The sequence below is a fragment of the Ursus americanus genome, chromosome 20, assembly GCF_024610735.1.
Source record: "Ursus americanus isolate L20-20 chromosome 20, mUrsAme1.1.p, whole genome shotgun sequence".
NCBI classification, from domain to species: domain Eukaryota; kingdom Metazoa; phylum Chordata; class Mammalia; order Carnivora; family Ursidae; genus Ursus; species Ursus americanus.
Window position 1 is genome coordinate 49,624,178 of NC_142146.1, and position 12,009 is coordinate 49,636,186.

The following is a 12,009-nucleotide window of genomic DNA, read 5'->3' on the forward strand; positions in this document are numbered from 1 at the left end:
GATCCAGGCTGCCCAGGTTGTTGGGGCGGAGCGGGCGGACAGACAGGGGTTCTCGTCTCCGCCGCCTGGGAGTGGTCTGACGGCTGCCTATTCCCTCCCCACTGAGTTGGAGACCTGCGACAGTGACCCCCACCCCAGCATTTATGCAGGGGTTTCCGCCGCGTGGGACATCTATGTGGGGCAGGGACCGGGCTGAAGGCTTCCGGGCCATGCTGCTGGGGAGGGGACATGATCCGTTTGTGACTTCAGTTAACCCAGCCTTAGCGTGCGTTCCGCATCTGCAATGTAGAAAGGACATTGAAGCAGTCCATTACTTCCACCTGCTCCCAAATATAACGAGATGCATGTTGTATTTGAACTGTGCTTTAAAGTTTGCACAGTTGCTTTGTAAGCCTAACATCACCTGCTCTAAATTGTTGAACTGTTCATTGATTAAATGTAGAAAGCTGACTTTGTTAGTATACTTAGTATATTATTAGTAGTATTAGTATATTAATGTATTTTTAAACAAAATTTAGATGCAGGACAGTGTAATGATATGGTAACATTTGTGTAAAAAAAATGTGTGTGTGTGTGTACCATGAAAAGCTATGCAACCTACAACAGTGACTGCCCCTAGGGAGAGGGATTGGGGAAGGAATGGTTGGGAAGTTTAACTATCTACGACCTCTAATAGAACATTTTGCAACTTTGAAAATGTGCATCTGCATTGTTCAGTTTCATAGCTGATAGCCACATGTGGCTGTTGTGTGTTTGAAATGTAGCTGGTACAACCGAGGAACTGAATTTTTATTTTTTTAAAGTAAGCTCTAAGTCCAACCTGGGGCTTGAACTGCGAGGCTTTACTGACTGAGCCAGCCAGGAGCCTCAGGAACTGAATTTTTTTTTTTTTTTAAGATTTTATTTATTTATTTATTTATTTATTTATTTATTTGACAGAGAGAGAGGCAGCCAGAGAGAGAGGGAACACAAGCAGGGGGAGTGGGAGAGGAAGAAGCAGGCTCCCAGCGGAGGAGCCTGATGTGGGACTCCATCCCACGACTCTGGGATCACGCCCTGGGCCACAGGCAGACGCTTAATGACTGTGCCACCTAGGCGCCCCAAGAACTGAATTTTTAATTTTATTAATTTCGTTAATTTCAATAGTGGCTAGTGGCTATGATTTAGGACTGTGCAAGTATACCGTGGGAAATTTTTTTTTACCTTATGCACATATTACCTTAGAAGTCAAAATGGAGCATGTTATATTCCTAACACATATTATGAGTGGTGCCTTCAAGGAACGCAGTGCCTCGGTGCTAAAGCTAAAAGAAAGTAAGTAACAGTGACTAACACTTAGGTCCTACTATGTGCCAGGCACCATTCTAAATACTTTTCACGTATTAACTCCCTTGATCCTCACAGCAAATTTATAAGATAGACACTATTATTAATCCCAATTTTAAAGAGTAAGTATGTAGAGTGATTAAGCCAGTAGCTAAGGTCACCCAGCCAAGAAGTGGTGAGCTGGGCTGTTGTGCTGGCATTCAACTCAGCCAATTGGCGCAGTCTGTGCACTTAACCACGACACTGCCTCCCACAAAGGCAATCAGCTAAAACACAGAAATCCCTGTAAATTTCCAGGGAGGGTACAACGCAAATGATATTGGGGAAAATCCAACTAAGAAGATACACAATTACTATGTCAAATAAAAACAAAACTTCTGTATATTAAGAGATTTTGAATAGCTTTAGTTAATAAGTAGAAAAAAATAAGATTTCTTCACAGGCAATTGTCCCCAATTCTTCCTTTCCTGTTTCAATGTCCTTTCTGCTCTCTCTCTCTCTCTCCAAGTTGAAGACAGCTGTCCGTTTTCCTGACTTTCCACCCCAAACAAAGTCTTCTTTTCTATACCCCAGATATCAGCCACCTGGTGTTTCTAAGTCCTCCAGCTATCTCAAAGGGTCCTCCTCAACATTTCAGAATCATCCCACTAATCATTGGTGTGGGAAGGGTAGCACCTGCCTCAGGATTTCTGCAGATTGAGAGATTTAACATTATCCTGGGGTAGCTTCACCAAGGACCCCTGCTCCTTTTGATGTTGGTGACCTCTGAGAACTCAATGTACATGTTGCTTATATGAGTAGAGAGGTATGCGTGAAAACCACGCTTAGACTCATTGCCCACCCCTCAATTTCCCACAATACCATGAACACAAAGACTGAGTCTGTATTTGACTTTTATTGAAGGTTTCATATTAACTATGTGGAATGGTAATTTAAAATAAATTAACTGGGGGCACCTGGGTGGCTTAGTCAGTTAAGTGTCTGACTCTTGATCACAGCTCAGGTCTTGATCTCAGGGATGTGAGTTCAAGCCCCATGTTGGGCTCCATGCCAGGTGTGGAACCTACTTAAAATAAATTAAATACATATATACATACATACATACATACATACATACATACATACATACATAGGGGTGTCTAGGTGTCTCAGTCGGTTGAACATCGGACTCTTGGTTTCGGCTCAGTTCATGATCTCAGGGTCATAAAATTGAGCCCTGTGTCAGCATCTGCACTCAGCAGGGAGTCTGCTGGAGATTCTTTCCCTCTGCCCCTCCCGTCTAAAATAAATCAATAAATGAAATCTTAAAAAAATAAAAATCAATAAATAAATCTTTAAAAGCAAAAACAAAAATAAATTGGCTGTATATTAATGTGAATGTTCCCAGAATCCAAAGAAAAAGAAAAAAATGAATATTTAATGGGGACTCCCTCACAGAAACACCTCAGTTTCTGGCATTGGTTTCCAGTCAAGGTTAACCATTCCATTGTGTTATAGACTGAATGTTTGTGTCACTTCAAAGTTCATATGTGACATTCTCAGCCCTGATGTGATGGTATTAGAAGGTGAGATCTTTGGGGGGTAATTAGGTTTAGATAAAGTCACGAGAGTGGAGGCCCTGTAATGAGATTACTGTCCTTATAAAGGAGGAATAAAAACCAGATCTCCCTCTCTCCCGAGAGAAGGTGACAGTCTGCAAGCCAGGAAGAGGACTCTCAGCGGGGACCCAATCTGCCAGCACCTTAATCTCTCGAACTTCCCGCCCAGGCTATGGTAATTTGTCGTAGCGGTCTGAGCTGACTAAAACACCTGTGTGCCTCAGGACCAGGACGTAAGCTCATTAAATTCCTTGCTGTTCAGGGGCACCTGGGTGGCTCAGTCGGTTAAGCATGTGCCTTTGGCTTAGGTCATGATCCCAGGATCCCGGGATGGAGCCCTGCATCGTGCTCCCTGCTCAGCTGGGAGTCTGCTTTTCCCTCTCCCTCTGCCACTCCCCATCTTGTGCTCACTCGCTCTCTCTCTCTCTCTCTCTAACCTTGTGTGTCAAATAAATAAAATCTTTAAAAAAAAAATTCCTTGCAGTTTAAACTACTCCCTTGCCCTCTTCAGGACGGTCAGGAGTGATCGAGGTTGTCCTCTTGTGATCTCCTGGTCACTCTCTCTTATTCACTGAAGACTAGCTTCTGACTTGAAGTCTTTCTCTTCAGTTCGATCCCTGTTATTGCTCTGATCTCTCAAGTGGTTGACCATCTCATGCCCGTGACTTTTTCCTCTACCCCAAGTCAGCCATCCCCTCCCATGGTTATACTCTGGGGCTTGTCTTTGCCAGAAATTACCATATCTGCAATCACAGCCCTAACACCACCCTCTCCCACCACAACCTCTTGTTCTTCTGGTGCACTAGTGAAACTTACGGCAATAACTCTTTGAACTCAGTTAGGATGACCAATCCACTGAACGACCATGTCCGTCTGCCATCAGCCCTGTCTAGTCTTCAATTTCCACCTTATCTGGCTTGGACTCTGTGGTTTTGCATTATAATCACTCCCTTAAAAATAGCTTCAACTCCAACCCCCTCTGCCTCCTTTGCACTTGCCCAGCAAAACCCCAACATTGCATTACACCCAACTTCCACCAAACAGTTGGAGTCCAGTATGGAGAGATCCTCACCCTTTTTCAAGAAAAGCTGCAAATTCAGACTTTTATATGAAATTGCCCTGTTTTGAAATTAAAATTGTTGGCAAAACACTGTACTAGGTACAGAATATGTCTTGAGGCAGAAACTACAGACTTTCAGTTTATTACCTCTGCTTGAATGGCTTTCCCTTATGCTTCGAGTAATCTCAAAACTCCTTAGGCTGATATACAGGGTGCTACATAATCGAGGACCTGCTTATTTCTCAAGCTCTTCTTTCCTACCCCCCACTTCATTCATTTTGCCTCAAGCACACTGAGTACATCGATCTCTCTGTTCTTCACACATGGCGAGTTCCTCCCTCTGCCTTAGAGGGTTTGCACTTACTGTTTGCCCTGCCTCGAACGCCCTAAAACCTCATCCCTCTCATCCTTCACCCCCCACCAAGCTGCATCCTTAACCTTCAAGTCTCAATTTAAATATCATGCCAGGCGGGGTGCCTGGTCAGTCAGCATGCGACTTGATCTCGGGGTTGTGAGTTCGAGCCCCATGTTGGGTGTAGAAATTACTTTAAGATAAAATCTTAAGAAAAACAAACAAACAAACAAACAAATAAATATCATATCCACAAAGCGTTCTTTTCTAAATACTCTATCTCAGGTAGTCCTCACTATACACAACACAAAATTTAATTTGTAATTTTATGGATTGACAGATTGGCTTTCTTTTTATTACCTTCCTTCCCCACTAGCCTGTAGGTCAGCATCTCCTTACTATGTCTGTGTCTATGACTGAATAACCAGTGCTGAGCATGGTGCCTGATACATAGGAAAATCTCGTTAAGTATTAGTTGAATGAAAGAGATCCTCTTTAATTCACTAAACGGCAAAATCTCTACCTATCCTTCCTCCTCCTCTGTTTTGTCCTTACTCTTCCCTTCCATGCTTTTCCATTTTCTTCCAGACCAATTCAATCCCACAACTATTAGGAGGAGTAGAACTAGTAACATGAATTCACATGAAGGATTAAAGAGTACCAGGAAAGGTAACTACATAGGTAAATATAAAGTACTGTATAAATGTATTTTTGTTCATGATCTTTCCTTCTCCTTATGATTAAGACAGCTGGACAAAGTAATAATTCTGAAACTGTGTTGATGGGCTTATAATATATAACGATATAATTTGTATAACAACAATAGCATAAAAGAAGAGACGAGGGAACAGAACTATATTGGAGCAAAGTTATTGAATACCATTGAAATTGATCTGTGTACTTTACTATATGTAAATTACACCTTGCTTTTTCTGAAATGGGGTAGAAGGAGAAGTTTGGAAGGCATAATGAAACTTTAGAGATTAGGAACCCTGGAATCTCAAGCCAATTACCAGGTAATGATCAGGAATTGTGATATACCCAGGTCTTGTGTTTAGAAAGTAGTTTGGGAACCCAAAAGTTGTTCAGGAACTAATATGGCTCTATTTGAGTTAGCCACCAACATTGCCCCCTTTCTCAGGAGCAGTTCATTTGTCCCTACTAATAATATTGTAAACCTATTGCCAGCAACTCAATTTCTGCCTCACTGTGTATTTCTGACCCTCCTTCCACTACCAACACACAATTTTTCTGTCTCCCAGATAACCTCCTAAAAAACTGAGTGGTCCAGGCATTATCATCCTTATTGTAGGGGTCTGGGATAGCGTCCCCACCACCCCTGAATGTGCCACTTCGGCATGTGGAGACTCTGGGCACATGAGAAATATTTGTCCCTCCCTTAGCCACACAGAAAAATCTAAATTGGGTGTCTTTCCCAGAATAAATGTTATTAACAGAGATACATTTTATCTGAGTGCCCCATCTGTATGGTAGGGCAAACTTCTAATTACCAAACATCTGGTCTTCTTATCACCCTATGAAATGCATTCCTTTCCTCTAAAATAGCAGACCTCTACCCCCTTCTCAGTTCAGAATGACATATATACTTCATTTTGCCCGTTTTTGGAATTTCCATGTCTATGTGGATTCTCCTTATGTGTGCCTATTAAATTTGATTTTCTCCTGTTAATCTGTCACACCAATTTGATTCTCAGTCCAGAAATTCTTGCTCCCTAACATTATCAAACAAAGTTTTCATGCCAACCCCCTATTGGACTTATAGCTGATGTATTTATTGGCTGTCTTTCAGTCAGGAGTTCACTCCTCTAACACAGCCAGCTGAAGTATGACAAGGTTAAGTGGCCAAAATCATGGCCACTTAAGTTTAAGAAAAAAGCTAGAGTTGCCTTGCTAAGCCTGGGGCACCGAGTATGACACGTGCCTTCAGAAAGGGATGAAGAAAGCATGTAAAAGATACAACCTCCTTTCCAAAGCCTTCTCCTAAACAAAATTAATCTTTGTCTCCTCACTTCTTTCATTGCCCTTTCTTTGCTCAGAAAATTATGAAACTCTAAAGGAGGAAGACATGTCAAGACACTTTTATTCTTTCCACAGCGTATGTTTTGTAGAAAAGATGATCAAAGTATCTGTTGAATCAATGTAAGAATCAAAGATACTAGATTCACCCACAGAATAAGGAGGATATGTATATTTTTGTAATGTAATCTTGTAATTCTTGTGATCTTTATATCATTAAGTACAGAATTAAATATTCTTACAGTATTGTCCTATGTGTAGCCCACTTCTCTGCCATTCCACTCCATCTATCTATAAGCCTGACTTAGAAAACTGGAGGGTAAAACCCTGAAATGTTTGCCTACTGGGCAATACTTAGTGCTTATTAAATGTACATGCAGTTTGCTTCCACTTCAGGGCATTCATCCGGCAGTTAAGTCTACATATGGAATTTCTGGCAGATCACTGCATATTACAGACAGACAAAATCCGAAATATAGTAACATATACCCTTTAGTTCAGTATTTGTGGTATAATACTTGTTATAGTTGAGCTCTTCTCTTGGCCACGAACAGAGATTTGCTTTGTCTATGGCAAATAAGAGAAGCTGCACTATCAGTGTTAAGTAGAGGAGAAGTAGAAGAGAAAGGAACCTCACAAAATTGTTAGGACTCGTAACAGAGCAGGGGTTCAGACACTGTAAAATACCTCTAGTAAAGGTTTAGGGTTCACATCATCACTCTTTGTGACTCTTCATGCTGGTGCTTTATTACCAACATGACCTTGCTTTTTCTTCTTCTTCTTCCATTTACACTTCCCTTCTTCTTATTCTTCCCACTATGAAAATGGCTCCCTCACCCTCTTCTCTATCACTAGGGTGGACCATACAATTTAAGATCAAAACCAGGACATTTTTTCATTGTAAAAAAGTTTCGGTAATAATTTTGCTGGGACAACAAATGTAAACTTGCATCATTCTAGAAACATAGGAAATTCAGTAACTCTGTTATTCGCCCCATAGTTTATGCCTATTCCAGCTCTCACAGTTTTGGCTTCCATGTAACTTCAGCTTACGAGGGGTGACAAATGGCTCTGGGGTCTGTATAGCCTCCACTCATTGCTTCCAGGCCAATAACATGGTCAGTCTCAGCATAACCCGAGTGGAGATATACCAAACCTGTGAGAGGTGGAAAAATCTTGCTCATGGAGAAAATTAGAGAACTAGGTTTACTGCACCAGCAGGGACTGTGAAAACATCTTTGGGGGTGAATCTTATAGATATTGGACCAAGGAAGCAGAATATACGGCTAGCGGGCATTCTGGGAAGGATGCCTAAAGCCAAGTCTACTACACAAGTGGGATGGCTCCTTAAAGCAATGACACAATGTTTGCCTACAATAAATGAGGGTGAAGATGCTAGAACTACCTTGGCAGAATATGAGGAATGTGTCAGAAAGGAAGATCGCAATATTAGAATGGACTTACTACATAAACCCAGAGAATGTGCCATCTGAACATGTTTTCTGGGAGAGCCAATAGGATACTACCTTCACAAAAGCAATGGGAACATGGTATCAGAGGATGAATAGATGTTCAACATCACTAGCCATTAGAAAAATGCAAATTAAAACCACAAGAAGTTCTAGTTCAAGATGACGACATAGGAATATCCTGAACTCACCTCCTCCTGTGGACAAGTCTCAATTACTTAGAAAAATAAATTTGGAAACAAGTCCCTTTTCACCCTCAAACTACCATCTTCTGATTAAAATTGCCTCTTTCAAAGCTACTCTTCCACTCCCATTTCCTACAATCATCTACACTCAAAAGCTCATGTCCTTGCTTCCTGTAGCAACCGATTGTCCTTGTAATTCAACTTCATAATCTCTAGAATCGATTTCCTCTTTTCCTTTTCCCTGATATTCTAGTGTGGACCCTGTTTACTTCGAAGGTCTTTAACTTATCTCTCCTCTAATTTCATTTTATTAGAAATTGGCAGTTAACTAGGTAATCACTAATAATGCTTATAATCTGCAAAATCTTAGCTTTTGCGTACCTCTGACTATATATACATCATGACCCACCTATAAGTCGGTCTCTTAGTTCAGGCAATATCTGATCAGCATTTTTTTTTAAGAGTTTATTTATTTGAGAGAGAGCATGAGCAGGGGCGGGGGAGAGGGACAAGCAGACTCAGAGCCCAACATGGGGCTCAATCCCATGACCATGAGATCATGACCTGAGCCAAAATCAAGAGCAAGAGGCTCAACTGGTTGAGCCACCCAGATGCCCCCTGATCAGCATTTTATTTACTTTTTTTTTTTTAAGATTTTATTTATTTGACACAGAGAGAGAGACAGCCAGCAAGGGAGGGCACACAAGCAGGGGGAGTGGGAGAGGAAGAAGCAGGCTCCCAGCAGATGGGAGCCCGATGTGGGGCTCGATCCTAGGACCCTGGAATCACGCCCTGAGCTGAAGGCAGACGCTTAACGACTGAGCCACCCAGGTGCCCCCCTGATCAGCATTTTAAAAAATGTCAGGGGGCGCCTGGCTGGCTTAGTCAGTAGAGCATGCGACTCTTGATCTCAGGGTTCTAGGTCTGAGCCCCATATTGGGTGTAGAGATTACTTAAAAACAAAATCTTAATTTTTTTTCTTTAGAGGACTAGAAAGAAATAAAGGAAAAAAAATACAAAACCTCTATTTTTCCTTTTGTCAGAAGTTATAAACCTAATAAACAAAAATGTTCAAAAACCTGCGAAAGTGTTATTTTGAAATGGGCCACTTTTTACACCCAGAGTTGTTTCTTTCTGCTTTTGTAATAATTTCCATTTCCTGACATATAGGGTTAGATTTCTTCAGATAAACCCCCCACTTTTTGCTTCAACTCACTCTCACTACTGAAATACTAGGTTTAAATTTTCTTCTACCCTTAGGAGTATACTTTTTTATTATCACTTTAAATTGAACTACTTGGATAATTTGCCCCATTTAAACTAGAAGAAAATATGAAAGGAAACATCTAGTCACTTGAGACAGAAATCTTGGTTCTAAAACCTAGGCTTTCAAAAACACAAGTGTTGGTGAGGATGTGGAGAAAAAGAAACCCTCGTGTACTCTTGGTGAAAATGCAAACTGGTGCAGCTACTGTGTAAAACAGTATGGAGGTTCCTCAAAAAATTAAAAACAGAATTACCATATAATCCAGTAATTGCACTATTGAGTATTTACCCGAAGTATACAAAAACATTAATCCGAAAGGAAAAAATACACCCGTTTATTGCAGCATTACTTACAACAGCCAAATTATGGAAGCAGCCCAGGTGTCCATCAATAGAAGAATGGATAAAGAAGAGGTGGTGTATATACAATGGAATACTATTCATTCACAAGAAAGGAAATCTTGCCACTTGCAACAACATGGATAGATCTAGAGTATAATGCTAAGCGAAATAACTCAGTCAGAGAAAGATAAATACCATATGATTTCACTCCTATGTGAAATTTAAGAAACAAAACAAACAAACAAAGGCGAAAAAAAGATACAAACCAAAAAACAACTCTTAACTCCAGAGAACAAACAGATGGTTACCAGAGGGGAGGTGGGTGGAGGGATGGGTTAAATAGTTGAAGGGGATTAAGAGTACACTTATCTTGATGAGCATTGGTTGATGTACAGAACTGTTGAAATACCATATTATACACCTGAAGCTAATATAACATTGTATGTTAACTATACTGGAATTAAAATAAAAAAATAAAGAGGCACCTGGTTGGCTCAGAAGAGCATGTGACTCTTGATCTCAGGGTCTTGAGTTTGAGCCCCACGTCAGGTGTAGAGATTACTTAAACTTTAAAATATATATACACACATTTATATGTACGTATATAAAAATATATAAAATAAATATATAAAATAAGGGCACCTGGCTAACTCATTGAGTAGAGCATGCAACTCTTGATCTTGGGGTTGTAGGATCAAGCTCCATGTTGGGTATAGAGATTACTTAAAAATAAAATCTTTTTTTTTTTTAGAAGACATTATTTATTTATTTATTTATTTGACAGAGAGAGACTGTGAGAGAGAGAGAGAGCGCACAAGCAGGGGGAGCAGCAGAGGGAGAGGGAGAAGCAGGCTCTCCACTGAGTAGGGAGCCCGATGTGGGGCTCGATCCCAGGACCCTGGGATCATGAGCCAAGCCGAAGGCAGACACCTGAAGACTGAGCCACCCAGGCGCCCCTAAGAATAAAATTAAAAAAAAAAAAAAAAAGTTAAAGAGGTGCCTGGCTGGCTTAGTCAGTTGAGCATCAGGCTCTTGATTTCAGCTAACATCATGATCTCAGGGTCTTGGGTCATGATCAGCAGGGAGTCTGCTTGGGATTCTCTCCCTCTGCCTCTGCACCTCCCACTACACTCACACTTGCTCTAATGAATGAATAAATCTTCAAAAAAAATTTAAAAATAGTAAAAATAAAAATAAAGAATAGTCAATATGGTAAAAAAAATATAATAAAAATAAAACTTAAAAAATAACACACAGGCTTTCATTATTCCAGGCTTCCTTCTGACCATAAAGAACCAAAAAAAAAAAAAAATGTGCATTAAACAGAACACAATTCAAGAAGCATCAGATAAAACATGTCCGTTATATTTATTCACATTGTACTGGAAGTACACACAAAGTTTCTAAAGCAGGAATGGGTTCAGTTACTACTTAAAATAACCACACTGGTTCCCCACACACCAATTCTCACCTGTGTGGTGACCAATGAGAACCAGAGTGGTAACAGCTTATCAGACTGATGAGACTATATATTCTAGAGTTTGTACTGTAGGTGAGGAGCCTCAGAATATGAATCTGGGAACTATACAGGACAGCTATATGGAAGCTCTCTTCTCTTCCAGAGAAAGGAAAAGAAATCTTATGTCCTTAATATAAACAAGTTCTCCTTGGGAAGGATCCTGGGTTCTTACCCTTTGGAATGTAAATATGTCTTCAGGGGAAAAACAAGACTTACGTCTCCAGATTTATAACCCATAGATTTGTCCATGTTCCCAAGTCTCATCCCCCTTTGAAATATGCATATCAGAGAAGTAAACATCTCTTATGGACTAAACTGCATTCCCCCCAAATTCATATGTTGAAGCCCTAACCCACAATGTGATTATATTTGGAGTCAAGGCCTTTATAGAGGTAATTAAGGTTATATAAAGTAATAAGGGTGGAGCCCTAATCCAACAGGACTGGTGTCTCTACAAGAGGATGAGACACCAGGGATTTGTGTGCACAGAGGAAGGTCATGTAAAGACAAAGTGAGAAAGTGGCAGTCTCTAAACTAAGGAGATGGGCCTTGGGAGAAACCAAACCTGCTGCCACCTTGATCTTGGACTTTCCATCCTCCAGAACTGTGAGAAAATAAATTTTGGCTGTTTAAGCCACCTAGTCTGTACTATTTTGTTATGGTGGCCCTAGCAGACTAATACACTCTAAATGGTTTCTCACTCTCTATTCAATCACAACTTAGCTACAAAGGTTTCTCTTTCAGCACAGGTCCCAAGTTTCGGTAAAATTTTGCTCAGAAAGTTCTAACTGAGGAGAAACAAAATATGTTCTCTATAATTCCGAACTGTCTTTTAATTTAAATAAATTCTTTAAA